Source organism: Ischnura elegans, chromosome 6, assembly GCF_921293095.1.
Source record: "Ischnura elegans chromosome 6, ioIscEleg1.1, whole genome shotgun sequence".
Taxonomy (NCBI): domain Eukaryota; kingdom Metazoa; phylum Arthropoda; class Insecta; order Odonata; family Coenagrionidae; genus Ischnura; species Ischnura elegans.
This window is the reverse complement of record NC_060251.1, coordinates 105,409,738-105,424,945: the sequence shown is the minus strand read 5'-3', so window position 1 is coordinate 105,424,945 and position 15,208 is coordinate 105,409,738. Positions and strand designations below refer to the sequence as shown.

General features: G+C 38.4%; 1 protein-coding gene across 1 annotated transcript in view; it reads right to left on the bottom strand.

The window, feature by feature from the left end:
• The window catches only part of LOC124161306 (acetylcholinesterase-like), a 443,431-nt gene that overhangs the window by 237,136 nt on the left and 191,087 nt on the right, over positions 1-15,208 (bottom strand). Inside the window, exon 2 of the mRNA XM_046537615.1 lies at positions 10,526-10,599. The gene's annotated coding sequence lies outside the window, so the exon portion shown is untranslated. The remainder of the gene's footprint in view (positions 1-10,525; positions 10,600-15,208) is intronic.

Sequence of the window (15,208 nt, the reverse complement as noted above, 5' to 3'; positions counted from 1 at the left end):
AAAGTAAGGTGTTAAATTTCCTGATCAGGAATTCAGAATTTGATCTATCTGCGTGTAGTTACGGCAGTTAATTATCGCCGATGAATGGCAAACTCACTAGTCGATCTCGCTCAGAAGCTATTGAATCTAACACAGCAAAATTACGCCTATTGAGTGTGATGCTATTCACAGTTTAGATTACATCGTGAAAGCTATAATGTCCAAAATTGAGAGGGCAATCAGCCTAATTGACAAAAATTCGAAATAAATCCCTAGGCCCACGGAGCATTATTTAGAGCCATTTTTGCTCGGGAGAAAAATGAATTGCTTTACCTATCCGTTGGGCAGAACTCCTCGGTTAATTTTTCTTTTATCTCGGACCTAGAAATATAGTAAGTTTCTAAGATGATGTTCTTCCCGTCACTCTGGAAGATACGATTCTCATATATGTTCTTAGTAACTCTAAGACATCTAGGCCGAGCACGTAGCCTCGTAGTCTCTAGCGGCTCCTGCCTAAGTAGTGACGGAGGCGAATAAAAAGATCAGTGAAAGTTGGTCAGGTCATCGGGTCCGCTCTTAATCATAGGCGGCATCTCCCTTTGCTTCAATCTATGTAAGGGTAGTTTCGCGCGCCGGCCATCGTATTACGTTTAGGACATACTCGACCACCTGTGGCGTGCTATTGTGCACTGAAAAGAGAGGAGAAGCAAAAAAAAAAGAAGAAGAGAGACCGACAAGACCCAAGCGGCACTGCGGGGTTTTTGGGTGGGCTTCTGGGAAATCATTGAGGAGAGTCAGAGAGGCAGGGTAACTTCTCCATCGAGTCACCAGGGGGACATCAGGTTGGAGGGAGGGGTGGAAGGGTGGCGCTCGGCCGTGATAATTAAAGGTATGGAGGAGGGGAGGAAGTAAAGGGTTTTGCGGAGGAGGACCATGTACGGGGGGGGTATCCTTCTATTCGCAAGAGGAGAGTCCTGCTGGTGTTGGGAAGTTCAGGGGGCGAGTGCGGTGTCTTATCTCTGCGCCAGGCTCCCAGAGTTCCCTCTGGTTGATTGGATTTCTTCCATGCGGAGGCGGAAATGCTGATTGCGGAACTAGAAAAACTCGAGGAGGCCATACCGTCCGACGTTGCCCCTAACTCAGAGCGAATGGAAGCTAATGTGTGGAAGGTTAATGTGTCTGACCGAAGAAAATCATTTACCCCGAATCTTAGGGCCCTCACGCGATATCGTGTTGTTACTGTAGTGGGAAAATATGATTGATTTACGGTGAGACTTTGGAAAAAAATTTTAAAAGTATTTGTTGAAAATTTATTTGTGAAATACGTGGAAACGAAATATAAAATAGCCGTAGCCATTAACCTAGAATTAGAGTCTGGGGCAGATTCATCATCAAATTTGAGGGTTTGGGGGGATCATGAGGACAGTGTTTACAGTAAATACGATACTCTACGAAAAATAAAACTCAAATTTCTTTCATGATTTTTAGCCATCCATTTGCGTATAAACTCCCTTTACTTCTTTACAAGGATAAAAAACAATTAAACCATAAATAATAAAAATGTTTGACAAAATGTGCGGGGGTTACGACCCCTAAATCCGTCCCTATTAGAGTAAAATACAAAGTAATACTTTTGACTGAATTAACTGATCACCATGAAAAGGCAAATTTGCATTGAAAATATCTGCGAAGATAGACATCAATGTAATGTCAAATTTGACTCCAGTGATTACTTTAAGCGTTTTGCGTGTGGTAAGACCAAAAAAGCTATTCGTGTGAGGGAGAATACGATATCAGTTGAATGAATTAGCGTGTTATTATTCATATTGAAGTTCACTTCAGGATTGAAATTATCACTTCAAGTTTTATTTACTCAGAAACAACGCGGGGGATGCTTAAGCGTCAGCTTTAACTCAAGTAAAATATAAGTAAAATCGTTTTACGTTCGGCGTATACGATGATAAAGGGATTATTTCTTGTGTTTGCCGTATTAAATTTGCTGTACCGGCTCACACACTTAAATCATGAGCCAGCGAAAAATTTTGGAAAAATTTACCATGCCGTCTATCTGTCACGATATTTTATTTCAGGGCGTCCTCATTGATGCAAAATCTTTCCCCTGTCTATCGCCTTATTTTATTTATGTAATTCCAATTACTTGATCGTGTACCTTAAGCCGCGCGGAGTTGGAGATTGCGAAAAAATTAGCTGGAAATACGTAACAAAATTAATTTATTGTGGCCATGATTGGCTAGCTCATCAACTATGGTTTCTCAAAAAATAAATAAAAATTGAATATTTTTAATTGATTTATTTAATTTAACGTTATTTTTCAGAATAAATTGGTTCTTCTTTTTTGTTTCAAAAATGCATTCAATCCTAAAGTTCCCATTTAATCCTACTACAACGTTATCTTGTGCGTTGAAAAATAAATCCAAGCCATCATTGGAAGATAAATGCTGTGTTAACGACTACCGATGTGAAAGATTAATTGGCAAAATATAGCGGGCATGAAATAATTCTATAGCTCCTCAATTTATCGCTGTTTTGGGCTACGTATACTTTGACTAAAGTCAAAATTCATGAATTTCCTGAAATATGCCTTATAGCCGACTTGGCAAGTGGAAAAATGATGATTTCTGGTTGAACTAATTTAATCCATCAACTAGCATTCATGTTTTAAGCACATATTTTGCTTTTCCGCATTCAACGAAGGTATAATAAAACAACAAGTAAAAAAATGAGCTCCTTAAAAAGAGCATACAATGCGTTGAATATTTGATTTCAATTTTCCCGGTACGGGTCGGATCTCCTCATTTTTTTTAGCAAAGTTTGGATTCAAATAGGATCAAGTCGTGTCCATTATTATTTTCCCAAAATAAAATCACCACTTCCGACCTCGGCACTAAGTGGAATTTTCCCTGACTTGCGGGAACACTGCACCGTAAAGAAGTTATTCAAAGCTATAACAAGCTTTTGGAGCTCTCGATGAGATTGGTGTGTTGGGGTGAGGACGGGTTGCCTTTGGGGAGTGGGCGCTTTTTTGGAAGGAGACTGTTCCAGAGAAGTTGGGGGAGAAAAAAAAGAAGAATGGATGAGTGGAACGGAGCGATAGAAACGAGACCTTCAAGAGGAGGTAATTAGTGATTATGGTATGTGGTTAGCGGATCGTGAGTGGTAAGAGGGGGAGAGAATAAAGGCCGGGGGAGCGAAGACTTTGTGAAACCAATGCTTTGAAACTTTTAATGACTAGGAGAGGGCAGATTTTGATGCTTGAAAGGATCAGAAAAGATTTAGCGAGGATTTCAAGTGCTAATCAAATCCGCTGCGAGGAATGGATAGTTATCGGATTACGGGAATTCATTTATTTTCATCCGCGTGTTTCAATTCTTTTCATGTGGCCCAGCCTGAAAAGCGCATTTTGATTTATACCGTGTGTTTTGATTCTTGAAAAATGCCTGGCTTGGAAAATCGATGGCATTATTTACCTCGCTTCTATACAAGCAGAGTCTGGCAGCATATTATTTTCCGTCCTCTACACATTCCACATTCCATGAAACTGTTTCATTATTAATTTTCTCGGTAGGCTAATTTCTTCAATCGAAACAACTGGTGATAGAAATGAGTGGTTTGATTTACTCCTTTTTCCAAAACCGTTGAAAATGTTGCTATTTTTATTTGAAATGTGCGTAGCTCTGATGGTGTAATCGGAAAGTGTGCCGGGAGATTTTATCTTCACGTTTCATTGCTTCCGTTTCCAACTTCTTACAAGAGCCCTTTCTTTGTCATTTTAAGCATTCTTAATCGAGTGATTTCTTGTTTTTATGATAGATAGAATTAAAAAAATACGTATTTTTCGAGTATTGATTTTAATTTGGTGGAATTTCTAGCTAGTTCAAAATTCAGATTAAAATGCTGGGAAGGACAGATGATACCGCAGTGTGCTTTGCGGAAGGCTAAGATAAATTATACCTTTGTGGAAATTGGATTACTTGGCAGGAACAAAATAGGGTCATACATTAAGGACAAATAACCCGAAGCCAAATAAAGGAACTTATCTTGGCACCCTTTAGTGATATTAAATTGCGGGTTTAAAAAATACACGTATTTACTCTAGAGGCTCGGCGAAGGTGAAGACTGCAGTGGAAGTTTTTCTCGGCTCTTCAGCTAAATTACCCCTGTTATTCATGACACTCTTTCGTGAGAAATAATAAATTTCTCTCCTTATCGTTTTCTCTCCATCATGCCTCGGCGGAAAAAAGGCGTGTAACCGAGCTGGATTCGTTTAAAAATTTGGTTCCCGCTGCGCAACCCTTTAGACCCCTCCTGCTTTTTTCACGCTTCGAGTCAGTTTTTTGAAATGTCAAGTCCTGAAGCGACGTTATCTGGTTTCCCCTGCCTCCCTCCACACTCCCGCATGCATTATGAATAGGTTTTGGTCGGGAAAACGGCCGAGATTTTGAGAGCCGCGCGAGCTAAGTGTTCCATGGTCATGGGGAAGAGATTTTGTGTATTATTACTGATGGTGCCGCTACGGAGCGCGTTGCGTCACGTGAGTAGGGCCTATGCGTGAGAATATATGGGAGAAAGAGTGATATTAATGAGGGAATCTGGGATGAGACGCATGGGGCATTAACGACGGGGGTTATTAATTATGGGTGTCGGGAGTAGGGAGAGCCGTGTTTTTTTAAAGCAAGGGAAAAGGATACCCCGTAATTCTTTTCAATTCTTTCGGATTGATAGTTTTTTTCTTCGCGGTATCGATTTTCCCGAGAAATTCGGAGTGCGCATTAAGGTGGGGAAGTACTAGTGTCAGAGTGACGAAAAATTGATGCTTCTGGCGCAGGACATTAACTGTCACGTTGAGTGAGTGATGTGATCGGTGGTGTTTATCATTCGCGAAATATTTAGCGTTGGCAATAAGAGAAATGAGAAGAAATGGTATCGGATCCTATTTGAATAGCCATAATATTCTTTCTGGTTCGGGTAGTTTGGATGTGCCAGAGCTAAAATTTGAATTTATTCATATGTATCTTTATGTTTTATCTCACTGCTTTGGATCCATCCTACTTTGGGCAACTGACCAGCTAAAAAATTGTTACAGCTTTGTATTAAAAAAGGATTTACAGTTTCAGTTTCATTATTTGGGAGCAGCTGTTAAAAGTGGTGACGACGAATTCACGACAATTTGCCAGTTGTATTCTTGATGTCCGTCCACTTTACTAAGCACAGCTAGTTTGCGATAGTTGAAGTATTGCGACTTAGCATCACCATCACTAGGGTATCATCCTAATTAAAGACTCTGCAATGTTGAAAGTTGTGGCTGGTGATAGATTCAAAGAAACATGTTTCATTCGGATCGGCACAGTAATATGCCTTTTTAGGTTAACGTGAATAGATTGTGTGTTTGGATATGGACATCTGTTTATATTTTGAAAATGAGTTAAATCTAAACAACATTGTGTCGATATATTTTCTCTTTTTATTATTTTTTTATTTCATAATTTTATGCAGGAAAAATGGTACTTTATATTGCGGCTCAAATGCTGTGCGGCCATTCGTTACTCGCTAAAAATATTATATTCTTGATTTAATATATTTAATTACGCTTAAGGTTGCCTACTTCGCTCACCTGCCAAAAACCTTTTTGGCTTTCATTGTAATGTTCATTCATACGGACTTTCTACATGATGTTTTATTCTCTCATTTATTGACTCCCTCATGATTATTTGACTACTAAAATACATTTTGATCCGCCATTCCCTATTCACCATATCAGTTCATTTCACAGCATCGTGTATGTATTCAGCAACTTATACTTCCTACGAACTTTCGTCCACTTACAATAAAATTCTCTTCATTGCAATGATTTGCTTTCCTTTGCTTGATTGTGGCAGGGAATTTTGTTACTTATTAGAAGTATATTTGTAATGAGAGCGTGTAAATTGGAATGTGATCATTTTTGGTGAATATTTCCAGTTTTATGTACACAGTAGCTATAAATTACGAATATTATTTTGAATATTAAAAAACTCTTCTTCCCTATTCTTATTTTATTAAACTTGTGTAAATTTGAGTACTTATTAAGTTTGTGAAAATTTATGAGGATGAAAAATTAAACTATTCTTGCAGACTTTCTTTTATCATCGATGCTCTCTCACTATTTCCCGAAAGAGGTCAATCAAGGTAGTAATTAAGGAAAGAGTCAAAGTTCCTGTCCAAGTTGCCAAATGATTTGATCGTTTATAATCTTTTATGTCTATTGGTTCTGAATTTTAAATGAAATTCGTTATTGCGTCATTAGTTATAATATGGATATATATTACTTGGACCAATGAATTTAAAAACAATATTTTCTGAAAAAGATTCGTTCGCCTTCGTAAAAGTTTTTACCACTAGCCAGTATCCACCCTTATATCGGAGATAGTGGTGGGTTATGAGTGTCACCTCTTCCGTATTGCAGAAGACGTGAAAAAATGCGTTTCAAGAAGGGTACCAGCGGATATGATCCCCTTGACATTTACTGCGGAATACGCTGGGCTGACATAGCAGACCTATAGTGGCTTAATAAGGTGTTCCTTTTTGGAATTTGACCTTATAAAACTGCCTTTAAATGTCAGAGAAGATACGGAAGGCATGTTATGTGGGTAGAAGTTGTCTAATCAAGATGACAAAAGCGGCAGCTGTGGTTTTCATTTCATGGAGGAATGGAGACATAACGCGACACCTGCCTCAGTGGCGGTTTGCCCGTAAGGACTCTCGGACGTCGCCCCTCCCAAATATTTGAAAAAGTAAAAAAAATAAATATCCATTAATTTATAATTATACATCTAATTAATCAAAGTGTTTTTCTCAGTCGCATACATCGAAAGTGTTGGAAAAACACGAAAAGAAATAGCGCGAGAAGTTCGTATTTGTAGCCGTGGGGCGCTGGCCAGAACGTCCCAATCCATCCCCATGCAGTTATATGGAGAGTGGTAGTGGTGGGGGCCGCTGGTGCTATGACGCGTCTAACCTTGTGTCTTATGGAAGTCTTGGGACGTCGTCCGAGAATGCGCAGAGCGACGTGTGAGTTGACATCGCTGCGCAGGCCGGCGGGCGTTTAATCTGGCGTCTGCTTGGTGCTGCCACAGAAAAGGGACGTACGGAATCAGAATGGTCACTGTACTGGGTGTAGTTAAACGATTTTAATTTTTAATTACTGGTAGGTATTGCTACGGAAAATAAATTATACCATTATGCTTGCGTTTTTTGGTGTTTGAATTCCGGAACACATAAAATCCAACCAGTCAAAGGCCGTATTGACGTAGGAAAACTATTCTCGAGTATTTGCCACAGTTCTGTTATGATTACGAATTTTAAGAACCTTGGGGAAACTAATATTATAATATTTAGGCCTTAACAATGTATTCATATCTTCCCGATGATTAGAAATGCGATACCTATTTTTCAGATAAATTTATCAAAAGACCTGCAGTATTAGGAAAAATCAGATAACATTCCCCACTGATTTATAATTTAAGAAATAGGTGCGTGCGTGATAGTATGAAGGATTAAACATGATTTAACCCGTAAACGTGACTTTAAATAGAGTCATTCAATGAATGTCAAGAAGTGCCGCGTACAATGCACCTTTTGTGTGTAGGTTCATCATTTTTCTAGCCGTCCTTGTTCTATTAGTTCATGTTCACCTAATTCCTCAGCGGCAGAGCGGTAGCTGTCTGACGGAAAATGTCACTTGGGTCTGATATAAGTGGCTTCGAAGAGTTCATATCAGTGCGGAGATCCTTACAGCTCCTATCTGTGGTTCAGAGTCGTCTTCTTTTACGATCTAGAATTTATATTCTATTATGTATATCATGGCAATGATTTCGAAGACATGGTTATTCCAAGTGCGACCCGTTGGCGTTTCGTGTGTTTACCACATATGAATCTTATACTCATGGCGATGGTCCGTGACGTTTTTGTTTGCTTGAATGCCTTTGCTGACCTTAAATTCGTCCCTCAGCTGAATCAGCATTTTTGGACCAAGACTTCTATCTCCCTTGAGTTGTCCTTAATGTAACGGCAAGACCAGGCAAGACTCTCGGAAAGAACGGAGTGAAATGAGTTCAGACATCATTTTCGAGGAGTTAACTATGCGTAATTGCACATTAAGAAGTTTCTTAGTGCTGTGTGTACATTCAAGAAGACAATTTTGAATTAATCAACAGTGCTCGTTTATGTTTTAGGGAAATATAGGGAAAAATTGTCCCCAATTCTGTGTCCAGGCACCTTGTTCTTTTTGGTCGTATTTTTCGTCGGCCCATTTTGTGTCGTCCCTTGTTTATTTATAGACTAGTGCCCTTGCCATGTGTTCAATCGGAAAGAAATTGTTGTCCGGCGCTGATTTCAACGAACGTGTAATTGATCACTTTGCTGGACAAAAGGAAAGAAGGATGGACTTCTGCAATATAACTAAAGGCATGTGAGTATTTCAGATTTTGTTAAAAATGTGTGAGAAATGTTTAATTATTGATTTTAAATCATACTGTATTCAAGAAGCAACGCGAACACCGCAATCAAAGTTTACATATGCAATAGCAAAGCGCGCGCATTCTAGTAGTGTTTGTTGCCCAGTGGAAGTCAGTGACACTCCCCTCCCTCCTCAGGTGTTACAAGTGTCATTGCTACCTGAATCATTGCAAATGTTGTATAGATTTGACAAATAACGCATTATGATTGAAAAACGAACAACATAAGTGTATTGCGGGCATATCCGCACGAAGAATGTAGGTGCTAAAACCTAATGTTACGTATTTTCGTTTGTATTAGCAAAATATCGCAGCAAATATATTTCTATTCTTCAAGATCATTGATCAGTATAATCGAGAGTCCGGACTAAGCCGATCCGTATGACCGAGAGTCTACTGCATTTAGTATTTATTAATCAAGCTTTCTTAGGAAAACTACGTATTTTTGTTGAAAAAAACGGAACATATGGCATGACAAAATTTTATTCCTAGATTGCCGTAAAAACTTAATAAAATACGCGAAATATTAAAAAATTATGACCCCCCGGTGGAGTGCGCCCCCCCTAGCATTTGACTCACGAGCCGCCACTGACCTGCCTGATATAAACGGTGTGCGATATCATCTGGGATTTGCGAGATTATACTCCGATATGAAAATACTGAATTCATTTTAACGAAATAACCACAGTAGACATGCTTTTCTGGCAAACTTAAAGCGTAATTTTCAAGAATGAAGAAAGGAGGCATTAAGATGATTGCAAGTAAGATAAACGTCGGTAGAATTTCTGTTAGATTGAAGGTCAGGCTACATATCTCAGCATGACGATTGTTGCTTCAAAAGTTTTCCTTATAATGCCCTAATTTTGTAACCAAACCTCATTTCATCATTCTCAAGCATAAAATTTTAGTAATTTTACCAGTAATTACTAGTCTATGTAAATAATGCTGTAGTATTGCATTATTAATTTCCTGCTTTTAATTTTACTTTTTAAGCAGCTACGTAGACCCACAAACAATTTCTTAAAGCTTGTCTTTAAACGAGCTTTCACGTAAATCTAATGATAAACAATTGAAAAATAATATTTATTCAGTAATTCATATATACTCAGGCATAATAATCCAATGAAAGTGAAAAAAAAACTAGTACGAGTACAATTATATGTAAGGGAAAGACAAAATATATGACACAAGGGTTATATTCTATTTTCCATAAAGATAATAAAATTAATCACATATCTGTATGAAGTACATCATTCTGAGCACCACGATGAGTTATGTTGGTATTTGGTATTTTGGATTTGAAGCAAGAAGAATGCTGTCCAGGAGAAGGTGGTTAATTGCAGACATTATGAATATATACATAAAAGCTTGAGTGTAGAATTCTTTTTACTTAATGTTGGCGGTGCTATCTTCTCCACGTATTTGGCGGCTATCGTTTAAACGAAGAATCATGCAGGCGTTGGGTGCTGTCGAAGAACAGAGGGTAAAGCCGCTTTGAGAACATATTTGATGTCCAGCAACTAATATGACACCAAGTTTGTTCCCAACACAGCGTGACCCGAGATCGTCCGAAAGTAACCGTCTCTATCTTTCAGACAAGAGATTAATTTTAGCCCAGTAGATAGTAGGTACTAGTAGGAAAATAGATTTTAGTACATTTTATAGAGTTTAGAACAAGAGTACATCGTATTAGTGGCAAAGTTGCAAGGTGTGGGGAAGCAGCTAGAAAAAGTGATTACGTGCGTTAATAAGCAGCCACATCTAAATAATTTTACCTAAGCATGCCTACTTCGTTGCTTGAATAAAAGTGAAAGCGACTTTTAAGCATTCTTTTCTCTCTCAAGTTATTTTTTTAAAGACCTCCAGTCTTATTTTTTCATATTTAATACGATATGTTCATAAATTAAATTTATGTTACATGCTATTTTTGTATGATAGTTGCTGGTGCGACATGAAGGGAGAAATAGACATTTTGTGTGCAAGATAGTTGGAAAATTTCTATGACCCTATGTACATGAACATGTTTTACTTACTTTTAGGCCTTCCTTGCACACGTTTCTCAGTTCTGGAACGATGAAACTCGTGCTTTGTCAACACCCATAGGGACCTGGAGGAAAAAATAAAAAAATGACAAAATTTGTAGGAATGAATACGGGAACAACACTGTTTGTTTACTTCAAATTGAAAAATACTCGTATTTCACTATACTAAACCGATCAAAATTGCCTACTTCCTTGTTTGTGTCTGTTTAACCCCTAAAAATGCAGTACAGTGCAGGATTTTTCTCTCTCTCTGTTGCTGTGAATGAATGACTTCGAAAAAATGTGTTTAGAACAGGTTGACATTTTGGCGTGTGTTAATTTTCCCCCTGTTTGCACAGTTACTCTTTCGTCATTATTAAATGCTCCTCTTTACTGAGGGACAAGTTTTACAATGTCTAATTAAGTTATTTCGGAGCATGATATAATGATAGTTTCCACCTAAAGCCACCTGTCTTACTAAACGTTACCCTGAATTAATATTGCTTTGCTTCATGTTTTAAAAACTCTCAACTTAAGTTTATGACTGTGTCATATAACACTTAACACTAGCAAGACATTGTAAAATCAGCGCTATAATCTTTTTCTTTAATGGTTCGTATGCACAGGGCGATATATTTTTCAACCTCATCTGATATTAGTGATGTCTTCCTTTGAACAGCTAATTCGCTCCTCCTCGCGCACTTTACAGAATGTAAATAATCATTTTGCTGGTACAGTAACAGCATTAGATTATCGAATGTTTGCACAAGTACTGCAAGGCGAACATTTCGAGTTTACGCGAACAAGACGAAAGCGTCCAATTGTGAATGTTAAGGGAAGGGTGAAGCCGGGAGTGATCCGGTAGGAATTCCTCATATTCCAGCTAATTTAATTAGCTTGCTCTTCTCAGGTGGTGATAGGGATATACCTACCTACCTTAATGTGTATGGGAGACGGAGGATTTTGCTTTTATCTCTTTCCTTCTTCCCTTTAGCTTTTTGGATCTTCTTCCATTGCCACTCCTTTCCTCGGGTCCCTCCCCCACTCCCTCCTCTCGAAGCTTCCTCTCAAGTTCTCCCCTTCCCTCACGTATCCCCAGGGGAGGGAGGCCTTGCTTACTTCCCCCAACATTTCTTGCATTGCGCACTGCACCAGAAATAATCAAAGAAGGCAGCCACATGCGCCCACATTCTCCAAATTCACCTGCTCCCTCCCTCCCGCTTGAGATATTGCCCTCTGACCGTGATCATTTACTCCCCTTGTTTCTTTTTGCGCTCTCCAAGAATATTTTTTGCTGGAAATTCCTCAAGCACTAATTTCTAGCATTAAGAGTTCAAAATCTCCGAGTCACTACTTGAACGAGTTTATGCATACTAAAAATCACCATTATTTATATATGTCTAGAATTAAGAGTTTAAAATCTCCGATTATTATTCTTGAACGAGGTTATGCATACTAAAAATCACCATAACTTATACATCGATGACTAAGTTGTAACAACACGTATCTCAGAAATAGCAACTTTTCAGGAGAGCAAAAAAATCATTTATTTTTTTTAATTGTATATAAATTTAATTGAAATTAAAAATCAAAAATACATAAAACTGAAAAAGAAGCATTCATTTGCATACAAAGAGTTGTTTTTTGCTTGAATTTTACTTTTTATTAACATTATTAGATGTATTAACTCAGACCGGCCAAATTTTGAGATACGTGTTGTTAGAACTTAGCCATCGATATGTATGCCACAAAAAAATTTCAAGTGAAAGCAGTAGCGAAGTATGTATTCAATTTCGTACCAGCTACCTATCCGATATTCTTGAGGTACCTAGTTTATACTTACCTATGCCTAAATATCTATGGAGATTGCGCACCAAATTTTGTTGGGACCAATCCCTTTCATCCATTTCATTTTGTTCACCTGAAAGATTTATTCACAGGCTAATCTAAAATGCATCACAGTATTACAGCATTATAGCTATGGTAGCATCATAAATTTTTACCTCAAGGAGAAGTATTTTATCTCTGTTAACGCTCGTTTCAGGCAATTGCCAAATGAATATCTTCAGTTTTATTGCGTAGGGCGAGATTCTTACTACTTCACTTAAGTAAAAATAAAGCTTTCTGTTCGATGACAGGAATGCGAAGAATGACCAAATTTACGACTCCATTACTAGTTATGGGCCTCCGATTTCTCTGCTAGACGCTAAAATTTCTGTAATGCCTAAAAACGACTTAATACTCATCGGAATTATCACTTTGAAATGGGCAGGTTTTGCGTCATATTTTAATTTCTTTCCTTGAATTTCTTCATAATCAAATGTCAATGCACATATCCTCCTCGCTCCTGGCATATTGCATACAATACATCGACGATTGTACTTTTTCACCGCTTGGCCAAGTGAATTGTCAGCTTAAGGTTGGATGGCGATATTTGGTGGAACTTGTTCGCAGGAAACATAATGAAATACACTTTTGTATGTTCCACAAGAGTTTTTAATCCCGACCCAGGTTTCGGCAGTACACACTGTCATTATCAAAGTTAATTGTCGTTATTGCTACTAGTTCAGTGCTTCCTGACAAAGAACAGCATCACACAGAAGCATGATTCGTAGAAATCGCTTATGTTGCTTGTTAACAGCTAATTAACCAGAAATATGTAGACGTGTTCCGGGATAGAGGAGGTTAATATCTCCTAATGTAAAGCAGTCTGTCGCTCATCTTTCAACGGGTCTTTCTGTGCACCTCATATTGGTTCCCTTTCCTGAGCGTGCGTTCATTTAGCTCTCAAAGGTGAGGTTGCCTTCTGGCTTCAGTTGACCTTTCGACCGCCAGCGCACTGCATGTGGTGCATCGAAGTTAAACACACGGGGACCTAGGATAGGAAGTTGCCGTCAGTGGAGTCTCTTCGGGGTGCTGCGGCGAGAATAGCCGCCTCTGTGCCTATTCGCCCTTGTGTTCGACCTGTGTTTCAGCCGAATTTTGATAGGATGGCAATTCTTAAAGCTGAAGCGACAGTTGTATTACTGTATAAAAAGCAATTTGTAAAAGTTTTATACTCTGTGAAACAGTGGCGCAGCGAGGAGGGGGGTTTGGGGGATAAACCACCCCCCAAGGCTCAGAGAAATTTTTAAGTTAAATCTATTTTACTCAATTGGATTAATATCGCTTACAGAATAGTTTGAGGATTAACAAAATGTCCCTCAGAAGGCCGTAAAACTCAAAATTTTGAACCATTTATCTTAATTTTTTCTTGCGGTGGGCCCCTGCACCTCCGGATTACCCTGGTGGGTATGCCACACCCCTTGGCACCCCAGTATTAGTCACGCCTGAAACCCCCCTAGCCTTAATTCCTCGCTGCGCTCCTGCTGTGAAACGCTGGTAATACATAACGCTCTCGCGGCAAGACAAGGATTGTAACGAGTGGTCATTTTTAAAAAATTCTCTGAATGATCAGTTGTCTTAGGTGTGAATTTATGGTATTTGTTCATCTTTCTGATAGAATGGCAATAGTTTTCATATATGTTGCCATGAGAAAAAATACTCAGCCGAGAATCAAACCACGGACCTTTGGCTTTAACCGGACAGCCAGAGTCCAGATAAATTTTTTCTCATGAAAATTCATGCGAATTTTATCGCAGTTAACGCAGCAGGATCTAAATATTATGCAATAACTTTCTTATCTCACATTAATTTATTTTTAATGAGTTTAGTTAAAGGATATGTGGTGGCAAGAAGTTCTTCATTTTCAATCTTAGAGCAGTTCTTAGAATGCCCCACCTTTACTGCCTAATGGTATTCGCCATAATATCTATTGGGCATTACTTATTTATGATGGAAACACTAAATATAATATAACTCATAGATTCATTTAATCATCATTATCACTGGTCAACAATCCTAGGATTGGTTTGACGCAGCTCTCCACTCAGTTCTCCTATCAGCTAATCTTTTCACACCTACGTATTTCTTCTCTTTCAAATCTCTCTTTATTTGTTCCATATATTTTGTTCGGGGTCTTCCTTTTCCATTCTTGCCTTCCACTTGTCCTTCGACGATTGTCTTCATCAGGCCATCATGTCTCAAGATGTAGCCTATAAGGTTGTTCCGTCTTCTTATTAAGGATTTCATGAGGCTTCTCTTCTCTCCTACCCTTCTTAGGACCTCAACGTTACTAACTCGGTCGATCCATTTGATTTTCATCATTCTTCTGTAGCACCACATTTCAAAGGCCTCTATCCTTGCTTTCTCCGCTGCGGTCATTGACCATGCCTCACTTCCGTATAGGAGCATACTCCAAATGTAGGTTCTAATGTAGGTTCTAATTTAATAATGCATGAATTTACTTACTAAATTTCTTTTTATGGCCGCAGCCGGAAATATTCAAATGCCTGATGGAGAGGTAAACCAATGAGCCATTTAAATCTTTAAACATAACTTTTGATTAATTAAGCGAGAAGTGTGGGACGTTGCTTTTTTTAAAATCTCCTATGTGGTTATTCAGAAAAAAATTTGGCATTGGAGTTTGACATTTATCTGCTAAGTCTAACAACCTATCGTTCTAAAACCAAAGTTTTAAAACATTTTTAAATTTTCTGCGAATTAGTTTTCCCATGCAGGTAATGGGCAATCAAGGTCGTAATTAGGAGGTTATTTACCCGATCCCCGAATGACATTGACGCTTTATTGAACACC